General features: G+C 41.0%; 1 protein-coding gene across 1 annotated transcript in view; it reads right to left on the reverse strand.

The window, feature by feature from the left end:
- ntn5 (netrin 5) overlaps positions 1 to 4,703 on the reverse strand; it is a 31,757-nt gene extending 27,054 nt beyond the window's left edge. Inside the window, exon 1 of the mRNA XM_050067671.1 lies at positions 4,582 to 4,703. The gene's annotated coding sequence lies outside the window, so the exon portion shown is untranslated. The remainder of the gene's footprint in view (positions 1 to 4,581) is intronic.
- Between the last annotated feature and the right edge of the window lie 4,330 nt (positions 4,704 to 9,033).

Below are 9,033 nucleotides of genomic sequence, written 5' to 3' on the forward strand. Positions count from 1 at the left end.
GCACCAGTATATTATGATATTAATGTTTAACTCAAGCAAAGGACAGCGTATCTTGGTTGTATAAAACTTTGTCTGAGAATATTTTAAAGAGTGCTCATCATCTCTGATCCATTGCATAAATGAGGCTTTGTTGATTTCCAGTTGATATGGCCGGATAAGTTCACCTCTGAAGCTTTATTTTACATGGTTACGAAACATTACGACAGTTTCTTTATCCGCCACAGAGAGGGAAGTTTGTGCCAAAGCTTGCTGCCGTATTTGTACCGTACACCAACGCTGGAGCCATATGTTTGATCACTGGTATCCCGCCACGCCGCTAGGTGGCTTACGTCACTGGCTGGTGTTTAAATTTAAACGTATATAGCTGTATTTACCGGAAGTTACACAGACATTACGGACAAGAGTGGGAGTAATTTTCTGGGTACACGTCCAAACAATTCAGCCTATTAGCAACCAGTAGCGACTTAAGTATGGGCTCGTCACGACAACCAGTGGTTCTCGAATGGTGCGCTAACCACTAATTCAACTGGACCTAAACAAAACGTTATGAATTAGTTTTTAACTGACTGTATCAGTGTGTTGTGCGCGCTCATGTCCCAATAAAGAGGCAAACTCTGGCTAAAAATTGTTATTTAATTCAATTAAAAACCCTTTCACAGAGAAGCTATTTGTCGTCATTCGTGCATGGGAATTATTACTGTGTGACACACCAAAAGCGAAAACTACTTGTCATGTTTTTATTGTCTTACATCGTGTTCTAGAAGCTAATGTGCACAGATTTAAATACAGTTGTGCCTCGAGATTTTGGCTTGCCCTACACCTTCATACAGGGAGCTTCATTTGGCTGTGAAGGTGACTACAAATGAGCTGTGTCTCAATTCTTCGAAGGCTACATTTGAATTTGATTACGTCACATCAGCGCGACCAAGGCTGTCCCATTTCAAAGGCTCCTTCAAATGCGGCCGAGAAACTCAACATTCTTTCCCAAAATTTGGACGATGCAATGGATGAAGCCTTCGTGGACCAGCCTATCCCAAGATGTTAACTAGCTAACGGTTAACTGTTGTTAACATTTGGCTACTATTAGCTAAAAGCACACAGCTTAAAAAAAACGGTCCAACAGCCTGAAATATATCAAATGGCGGCGGTGAATCGTCTCCTCAAGTATTAAATAAAAATTATATAGTAAGAATTTCTGGGTCCATGATTTAGGGCGAACTAACTTACTAGCTTACTCCTTTTTTCGTCAGGCGCAGCTGGTTGCTAGGTAACGGGAACACTGGGGCGAGAACAACTGGTGACGCAACCAGGAAATTCTCAGAGACAGAGACCGTTCGGTTTGGCTGATGCAGTCTTCAAAGGACGCGGCCGACGTTGACTGCGAAGGCTGCGTCCTTTGAAGGCTGGGTTCGGTTCGGTTTTGGAAAGGCCCAGATAGTGTGTAAAATGAGTCGCATCCCTGCGCCTACTCTGCTGCATTGTAGTGCGTCTAATGGCCTTACCAGTAAGAAAGTTTGTGACCCAGTCGGCATGTTGGAAACAACCGAGCTGAAACAAAACAGGCGGTGAGCAAGTGTTCTCATATTACAGCTAAACAGTACACTAAGGTGAGAAACAGGCAATGCAGTGACAGAATCTTGATTCATATTTGATCAGTGCTACCTTCATGAGCCGTGATTGACAGCTGTGTTAGAGAATCCTCGGCTCTGATTGGTTGCTTTTGGTGCATCGCAGCTGATTTTAATAAACGCTATCAGAGGCAGAAGGAAGAGGAGGAAGGACGTGAGTTTTTCCACAGATATCCTGTCAGCACGTCGTGACAGTTGCAGCAAATATGACGAGTTCTTTTCCCAAAAGCAGCTTTAAGCTCTGACAATAAAGCGTGGCAGCGCGGGGTGTGTGTGGTATTCTCTCTCGCTACCTGTTAACTCTCTTTGGCCTGTTCACACTTCGGAGCTGTGGGCCTGTCTGGCTTTATCGGAGCTGTTTCTGGTGAGCAGATGAGCTGGATTTGGCCCGTCTCACACGTTTTAACATTCCTCGTCATGGCCGAGCAGCGCTGGCCGGCGAGACGGAGGCAGATACGTTCGAATTCAAACTGTTTTGCTGCTCTGCGACGAGCTTCCAAAGACTAAACAACAAGGTTTGGGTAAATAAACACAGGTCAGTAGTCGCTGGGAAGATTTCCCAGGGTTCACTGCAGCAGCTCTGCACGGAGCCTTTAAATAAATCTGATCAATTATATAAGCTCTCTGCGTCGTAGCCTACATGTTTGAAGCCGGACCAAAGCACCTGTTGGCGCATGTTACCACACTGACACCTTTGTTAATTTGCAATTGTCCTCAGCCGCTCAGAAATACAACACTGGGCTTTCGGGTACGTCTGTATTCTCAAACTGCATTCCTGCCGGCACAGTCGAAGCCCATCTGTGTGTTATTCCACACGGAGCAGATTCCACCCGTTCTGTTTTAGGTGTAATAATCTAATTTTAGTGGGGGCAGCCCGGGAGGCGAGAGCAACAGACAGCACAAAATGGATTATCACTGCTTGTATCTTTAGCTAAAGGCCTCTGTCCTTCACGTTTGCACCTCCAACAAAACGCCCAATCCGGTGCATGTGCACGGGGGGCCTCCAGGGGCCAACTGCACCTCTCTGTGCCTCTGCGCTGACCCGTACAGCCTGCTAACTTCATTTTTTAAATAAAAAAACACATGTTACCCACTTGATATTTAAAAGTTTCCTGTCAATCCCCCCCCAACCGCCACCTCCACCACCACCTCCTCCACCCCTTCACAGCCTCACACAAGTTGGCAAGCCGCTCTCCAGCAGCTCCGGCTTCACATGTTGATATTGAAAAACAGATGGAAATGAAATCATTGTGATTTCATGTTGCAGTCACGCCAAGGACAACCTCGGGCACGGTGGAAATAAAAGTAGAGCCTGTAGGCTGTAATTGCTTGTCAATTAAATCCAGAGAAAAATGTCTTACAGAGGAGGGGGGGGGGGGGGGTTAATAAACAGGAAAACACAGGAATACTCCGGGGCTGCAGCCTTTATGAGCACAACAACAAATAAAATGCACCCATAATTTTTCTGTTGGCTGATTTATTATTAAAATGATAAGAAGAAGGAAATAAACAGTCTGTTTTGAATAATTCGCACCACCCAAAGGCTAGATGCATGACTGAGAGGTGTAGCTACGCCCCTGTAAAGTAAAGTAAAATAAATAAAACCCACCTTAAATGTCTATTAAAGTAAATACGGTAAAGTTTCTCTCTGCAGAGGGATTTTCACACAAACTAATCAACCACAGACCTTAAAAGGAAAACAGCCCGCAGTCACACGCACTTCAACTCTGCGGGCGTTGCATTTAATGAACCCGGGAATAATGATGCACTCACCCACGGTTCATTAAACATAAATGTTTATCATATTTAGTGTGATTACTTTGGCGAGAGTTAAACAGCGGAGCCCGGAGCCTAATTGCCTCCACTCTGCAGAGCTAATTGCACTTGTTAGGCACAAATTGGCTGCAGTCAATTGGCTTTATCTCGCAGGAGAGGAAAAATAATATTTACAGAGGTGGGTTATCACAGTTTGATCTGAAAACTTCACTCAGAGGGTTTGAAAAAATCTTGATTATTAGTCATGTATGTTTGGCTATACGAACTTTCATTTTTTCCAAATTTAAATCCAGTCAAACTAATTAAAGTAATGCAGCCTGAAGTGAAAAAAAATATTTTTAAAAATATAAATAAATAAATAAATCCTAAAAAAATCTTTCAATTATATTTGCTTGGTATATTTTATGGAGAAAAAATTACAAACATTTTTTTTTAAAACAACTGCCATCATAACGCGTACCATGGAAGGTTAAAACACGCATGTTTTCACGTTTTATTTTTTTTTATTTAGCTCGCAACAAAATGACAAAAATCAAACATATATGCGTAAAATTACTTGTAATTAAATCATAATAACGGTGGGATTGTCCAAGCAGTAATTTCATGTTTATAACACTTCTTATAGTTAATTAATTTTAAGGAAATTCGGTTTTAGATTTTAAAATAAAAGCGTCAACTTTGGATTTATGAGCTGTAGGGAAAATAATTATATATCACAAATAAGATTAAGGCACACGTATCCATTTAGCCTACTGTCTAAATAAATTTCTGCACTAAAATCAGTCAAATAAAGTAGAATAAACTTAAATTACTAAATATTTATATATTGCAAAAATACAAAATAATGTCTGATAGACGCACATCGGCTGGATTTCTAAGGATAAGTTGAGCAGCGATGCCATAAAAAAATACCAGGCTACTTAATCCGCTCAATTATTAGACCAATTACAAAGTAGTGATGAATGCGTGTCTTTTATGGCACATTTTGCAAATAAATTTCGATGATTTTCTGCCGTTTCTTTGCCCTCAGTGCCAAAAACACAAGCTCGCCCTGTCCTGCCGTTCATTTCTTCTCTTTACGCGCGACTTCAGCGCCAGATGAAACCTCCCAAACACCCCACAGAGTCCACGCAGAGCCAATAAACTCTCAGAAAGAGGAAGAAATAAATCAACTCACCATGTGCCTCCCAGTGATTCTCCTTCTCCTCACTTCTCCTGCTCCTCCGGATCATTAAGAGAAGCGCAGCAGCAGCAGCAGCAGCAAGTGTCCACACATCCAGCTCCGGCGCGTCTGCTGCAGAGGAGCAGAGCAAGAAGACAAACCTACCGAGAGAGGGCAACACACCGGGTACTGGAGGAAGAGGAAGAGGAGGAGGAGGGAGGGAGAGGGGAGGAAGATAAATTAACGGGATCAGCTGGGAGGTGCGTCTCTGCATATAGTAACTGAAGTGAGCCAAGTGCTCCCACCTCCAGGGGAGTCACATCCTGCTTGACGCGCAGCCAAACCAACTCACATGGCAAAATGTATCAAACTCAAACAAGCAGGGTGTTTTCTATTAAACAGAGTCTCACAGGTGGAGGTTTCAGAGGGGGGGACGCAGGGGACACGTCCCCCCTCAATATTAAGAACATGTGCATTTGTCCTCCCCAATAAGAGGATCATCATAAGAAGTCATTTGCACCATAAATGGCTCCAGAACAGCCACAAATTGAAGCATAAAAATTCACCAGAACTCAAGAAAATTAAGTTTGATGCTCAGATTTTTTTGGTGAAGGACCCCCCAAATTTTAAACGTCAAACATTTAATTTCCTGCATGCTGGTGACTTTTTATGCTCCAATTTGTGCCTTTTTCTGCATCAGTTTATAGTGGAAATGTCCTTAATTTGTCAAAATAAAAGTCTGATTGACTTTACATACAGAACATCATCCACCTGTAGAGGCAATATCCTGCATTAAGTATACTATTATTTTTCATATTATAAGTCAGAGGTTGGACCAAGTCATTGTTTTGCAAGTCTTAAGTCTTAAACTTTGAGTTTCGAGTCCTAAACAAGTTGTCATGTGCATTTCACCAAATGTAAAGCCTTTTTAACAAGACAGCAATGATATATTAAATTTACAAAAATTATAAATGCTTTGTTAAATTTAGATTTATTTGTTTAAAGAAGTGCAACTGAACTAAATCATAATAAAGTGGTGCTGACACTGCACTTTCATAGCATACAGCACTCTTAACCACAACAGAATAAATGTTGTGTTTTCATAACTGTCTCCTCAAATATTGTTCAGTTGGTATATTGAAAAATGTCTATATTTTTCCTAAATTTGAAAGACTTTTTCTATAAGACTATTCTTCATTTGAGGTTAAATTGTCAGCTATGTTGTTGCGTGTTTCATATTTTATATTAAAATAAATGAAAAGATAAATGTTATTATTTTTCAAACTGGTGCTCAGTAATGTAACTTTATTCTTAACTCTTCATAGTTCTGCATACATGAAAGTACAAGGACAAAATACAGAAATACAGATACAATACAGAAAAGGCACAAACCAACAATCAAAGTTAAGGTTTGAGGGGAAAACAGTCCTTATCTGTCATTTATTAAGTATTTAACTCATAGAAAAGTCACTTAATTAAGGGCTATAGATAACATTGCCATGACTGTAATCAAAACCAACCAAATAACCATTATGTTGTAGCGATAGCTAGAAACTTATTGTTTCTCAAATGCTGTAGGTGATGTCATGTTTAGGCACAAAAGCCACTTGGTTATGGGTTATGAAAAGATCATGGTTTGGCTTAAAACACCCATGTTCGGTGGTTGCACAAAAGTTGCAGCGACGGTCTGATAAAACACTAGAAAATGCTGTTGGTGACACAAACACCACTTGTAAACGGGTCACCAAAAAAACAATCAGTGATTTTTGTTTGTCTTGAACAATGGTCTGCAGCTTGGCACCTATCCCACCCGGTCTCAATCTGAAGTTGCCCAAATCCGGCGCTTGAGCAGTGACTTGAAGCAGACGCCACTGGACAAAGCCGTCCTTTCCTGTCAGCATGCTATGCGGCCGGTCACCATTGTAGGTTAAAGATGCTTGGTAGCATCGGGGGAAATGTTGCGGAACAAGAACAAAAGTTAGGGTGGAAGAGGTGATGGATGGGTCCAAGAAAAACCAGGTAGAGTGGTGTTTGCGACAAACCCTGTTCTTTTTTCCTTAACCTAACCACATGCTTTTGTTGCCTAAACCCAATTATGTGCATTAGGAAAAAAATGTCAAATCTGTTGTACCAAGTCCGACTGGGGCGGGTGGGAAAAAACCTCTATTCACGAGGTCGTACCGATGTAGTGTGTTTATTTTGAAAGAGACTGTGTGTAAATGGTAAATTTCCTGTGAAAACAGAAGTGAATTTTGAAAGAAGACAATGCATGTAACAGGCAGAACTTGACACGGTGTCCCAGAACGTCAACAACCAACGCACCCAGGGTACCTTGCATGTCATCTCTGGATGTAAAAAGTTCATGGCCGAACGTCGGTATGTGACAAGGTTGGAATAAGGATGTGTTGCACTATCCCCTCCTCCTTCCAATGACAAAATCAGCCCAAATACTACATCACTTTAGAAACGTTGATATTATACATACGGTTTGCAGAAATGTACTATGCCAACGTTTTCTACTGGTGACTGGGTTGTAAATTGATTAAATGGTAAGGGGCCTAACACAGATCCTTGGGGTACTCCTATTGACTTGAATTACAATTTTCCTTGCGTGGTTTTCAAAACGTACAATACAAACGCTTTCTTCTGGTGACTGGGCTGCAAACTTCTGTTCAAATATTGCCAAAATCTAATTGGTGCATGGAAATGTGTGGCGTTAGCTTGTTCCAGCAAAGCAAATGAAAAATCGCTCAGTTGAAATGACAAAAACTGTTTAAAATTTGGCAGAAAATCCTGTTTCCTGTTCTTGTAGGATCCTGTTGCTCACAATAAGAAGCTCATTGAAGAAATTCATTTTCAGGGTCTAATGTATGAGTAAATACTTCTTCCACCACTGGTAACACATTAACGTCACTTGATGGCACGCTGAGTGTCATAATTTATCTGAAAACAAACCATTTCACTGTATTTGTTGTTACAAGCTCTGGAGAAAATCAGACAAACCAACGTCAACACACTTGAGGGGAAACAGTTCCTGAAACAGGTTGATCTGCCTCAGATGCAACTTACAAGGCAGTTTTTTCCTCTTTAAAACAAAACTGGAACTCAATTCAACATTTCACAGCTTGTTAAAGACATTATTTACCTTGTGGAGATCCTCCACCTTCAGGATTATTACCACTGGAGGGCAAATTGAGCACACAGAGGAAAGCCAGTTGTAATAGCCTTTATCTTGTACCGTCCAGGCAAAGATCTCACTCCCCAGTTTGCTCCAATTATCCCTCAGTGGAATAAAAAAAATGGTTGAAGTTAATTGGCTGGAGTGGATCGTTCTCAGATGTGAACCAAAACTGATACAGATGGAAATATAAGAAAGAGGATCGAGGAGGGCGGAGGGAGGGAGGGAAGACGCTTGATTGGAGAGGAGGAAACTTTCCCAGAGAAAGCCATAAAACTGATTGATGACTTCCCTCGAGGAATGTTTCCCCAGGTGTGCTTTGTGTGTGTGTGTGTGTGTGTGTGTGTCTGAGTGTGTGTGCGGCAGTTACAGTGCAGTTAAGAAATGCTATCCTTGGACGCAGGACAAGTGCAATAAAGTAAATTGAGCTGTGAAATGGCACGTTTATGCGTCAATATTGCACTTTGGCAGCATAAACACAAAGACACAAGAGATTTCAGAGAGCTGAGGCAGAGGGGGGATTAAATTGGTGCCATTTAAAGAATGATTTAAGTAACACAAATTGATAACAGAAATCATTGCTAAAAACGATATGAGGAAAAAGTTTAACGGCTTAATAAAACACCTCAGGTGGTCCTTGACAGGTGCCGCGCGCTGCCAACGTTTGCACCCTGCAGCTAGGAGTGTGCTGAGAGACTCAAATCATAATAAACAAAATACCACAGAGGTGTAATTATAAGAGTCAACATTAAGCCACCATGACAGAATAAGAGCAGATTTCACAATACATGGGCGTCGTCTGTTTGATGGATTAGCTGTGCTTAAATATTCAAAGTGCAACAATATGGCTTTGTACTCTGGTTTAATGATCAGATGTGAACGTGAAGATGCAATTTATATAAAACATATTCATTTGCACTCACAGCATACATTTATTTCTAATTACAGAAGCAAAGAAACACCATGAATGCTCTAAATGAACCTGAAATGCATCTTTTGGCACCACAAATGGGATGATGTGCCATCGTCTGATTATCTGAAATATGGCTGTGGCACATTAACAAGTGGTATTACCTCTGCAAGGGAAAGATTTATTGTACAGGTAGACAGTAGTGATTCACCCCAGTCCAATAAATCTCTGCGGTGCAGATGGTATGTAGAATTATAAAGGCTTCAGAGACTGAGTTGTTTTACAACTGAGGTTAGCTAAATCAGATTTTTATCTCAATATAATGAAGGGGGCAAAAGGTAACAGTAAATGAATGTGGAAGCATTTTCATAATCTTTTA

Source organism: Epinephelus moara, chromosome 17 (genome assembly GCF_006386435.1).
Source record: "Epinephelus moara isolate mb chromosome 17, YSFRI_EMoa_1.0, whole genome shotgun sequence".
NCBI classification, from domain to species: Eukaryota; Metazoa; Chordata; class Actinopteri; order Perciformes; family Serranidae; genus Epinephelus; species Epinephelus moara.